This window comes from Microtus ochrogaster, chromosome 4 (assembly GCF_000317375.1).
Source record: "Microtus ochrogaster isolate Prairie Vole_2 chromosome 4, MicOch1.0, whole genome shotgun sequence".
Classification (NCBI taxonomy): domain Eukaryota; kingdom Metazoa; phylum Chordata; class Mammalia; order Rodentia; family Cricetidae; genus Microtus; species Microtus ochrogaster.
In genome coordinates, this window is record NC_022011.1 from 44,901,269 (window position 1) to 44,904,063 (window position 2,795).

Genomic DNA, 2,795 nt, shown 5'->3' on the forward strand with positions numbered 1-2,795 from the left:
CCCGTCACCTCTGATCGTCTCTCCTCCCCTCCCAATCAGTTGTTCATTGCAGCCGGCTCTCTGAAACACTGCTTTTTTTTTCTTCTATCTCTCTCTCTCTATGGGATTCAGGGGCAGGGGAGGAGGCTGACGGTGAGGGGACCCAGCCTGCCCCTCCCGCCTCCCCTCTGTCTGTCTTCTGCCATGCGGCCTTATGTAGACTTGCTTTGCCAAACTTTTGCCTTAAGCTGAATTTAAAGAAGAGGAAAGGAAAGGTCCTGGGTCTCTTCCCTTCAGGGCCTGCCTTCTTCTGCCAGAGTTGGAAAGAGAGGCAGGCCTAGAGGAAGGCCCACCTGAGCCCACTCTTCCTGGGTGTCTGGGTGAGGGGCAAGAGTGGGGGCTCAGGTCTAAAGCCAGCTGTTTTATTACATTGTCTTGGCAGAATCAAAACTCTGCCTGGAGCCCCTACTCTGCCCCAGTAGAACCTCTCCCTAGTACCTGCCAGGGGTGCCAGCTGGGCACAGATCCATGACCCCTGCTCTCTCCTCAGTAGCCTTAACTCGCCTGGTGGGATATTCTGGGAGAAGGAAGGGACAGGTCCCAAAGTGTTAGGTCAGGGTTAGGAAACTTCACCTTTGCTAACTCTAGAACCCGCCCCTAGGTATGTGGCTTTTTCTCTTCCATTTACCTTGGTCCCAAATGCCTGGCAGGGTGGGCTGGGGTGGGGGCATTGTCCCCGAATCCTGATAAGTCTGAGCTGTTCTAAGGGAAAGAAGGTGTACCCTTCCCTCCTGACCTGCATTGTCACACTTGAATCCAGGGTCCCGGTGCCCCAGGCTGCCCATCCTCACCCCAGGCTGCCCATTCGCTAGCACACTGTAAAGAAGCCGATGACACGGCTTCTGGCTCATTCTCAGGGGAAGCAGCTCCCAGACTCTCTGGGGGTGGGCTGTAGATAAGCTCTAAGCACCAGCTGGAGGGTGCTTGGGCCCCCTCCCCTCCCCATCATAGGTGCTCCTGGGGTGGGGAGGTCTGGGGAGCAGTCGGCTGACTCCCTGTTTCTTGTCTGAAGAAGGAAGCCCCAGCCCAGGGCTGGAGAGTCCCATGCTTGGGCAATGTCGGGTCACTGTGAAACTGGTTTGACACATCGGCCAGTCTTGGGGTCTACCTTCTGGAGTCCTAGAACTTGGCCTTGAGTGATGCCAAGGTGTCTAGAAATGTCTGCTTTGAGCCGCTTGAGGGACATTCCTTTAAGCGTGCCAACAGCTGCATCACTGGATTCCAACCAGTAATAAGCACAGAAAACCGTCACACAAGAAAAACAATGGTTCTGTTGCTGCTGAGCCACTGGTGAGGGGTCCTGGTGACAGCGTGGGAGGGGACGGCTAGACCCAGCTCTGTTCCTACACTTGTGACGTATTTCCTCTAGGGGTGCTTAATGTCCCATCATTCTCAGGCCACTAGAGCTGGGGGCTGCACTCACCTGGAGTCCAGTGAGCACTTCCCCTGGGACCTTCCCTTTGTGTGTGTGGAGGCTGTCGCCTTAGCTGGGAGAGCATGGGGTCCCCGCCCTGCTCTAGGACAGGACCGGCCGTTGGCTGGAAAGGCTCCTTCTGCTTTCAGAACTGAAGAAAGAATATGGGCCCTGGTGAGGGTGGAGGCGAGCCCTTGTCCTGAGCTGGGGGGTCACTAAGGGTGTCTTCCTGGACATGGGGACTCCCAAACCCACGTTTCTTGAGATCCCTCCCCGCTGCATGCCTGGCTTTGCCCAGCTGGCTTCTCTGACTCTCCTTCCTCTCTACCCTCCTGCCTGACCCAAGACAGGGCTGGGGAGACTCCAGAGAGGCTGTGTGGGTCTGGCCGAGAACACCCAGCTTCTCTTGGGCTGGTTTCCTCATGTTGTTGACAGACCCCAGGCTTTCTGGGGTCCTGAGCCCTCTACTGCTGTCCCTCACGCCCACGCCTCCCCAGGCATGGACACTCACTTTTTCCAGCAATAAGCACCAACTGTCCTTGGTCATGGAGATATACTGTGAACACAGTCCATGCGTGCACTTACCAGCAGGCGCGAGACTCTTGAAGACAATGTCAAATGAACCTTTTTTTAAAGTTTAAAATAAAAGATATAAAGAGAAATAAAATTAATTTTAAAGCACCCCCGGCTCTGGTGGTGATTATGTGGGGGTCTCAGGCTCACTGTGGCCGGCCAGGGCGAGCATGTTTGGGAAGGTTCTGTGTGACTGTGGTTCCCGTGCTGAGAGACACGAGCTCTGGCCTGTCACTCTGTACACCTGCTCTGTCTCATGGCCCAGTCTCCATTGGAACTGACTCTTAGAATGCAGAAATATTTCTGACAGGTGTCCCAGGGCAGGAGTAGACTTGGGGATTGCTTTGGGTTTTTTTGTTCCTGTTTCTCTCTCTGTGTGTGTGCACACATGTTTCTGTTTGGAGACCAGAGGTTAATGTTTTCTAGGACTCTCTACCTTAGTTTTTGAGACAGAGACAGTCTCTTTGTGAACCTGAAACTCAAGTTCCAGGTTAGATTGGTTGCCCAGAAACCTCAAGTGACCCCAGTGTCGGGGTCACAGGCTTTACCATCATGTCTGGCTTTTACCCGGGTTCTGGGGATCAACCTCTGGTCCCTCTGCTTGTGCAGCTGACCAAGCCCTCTCCCTAGCCACGGGATTTCTTTTCTTTTCTTTTCTTTTTTTTTAAATATTTATTTATTTATTATGTATGCAGTGTTCTGCCAGCATGTATCCCTGCAGCCCAGAAGAGGGCACCAGATCTCCTTACGGATGGTTGTGAGCCACCAT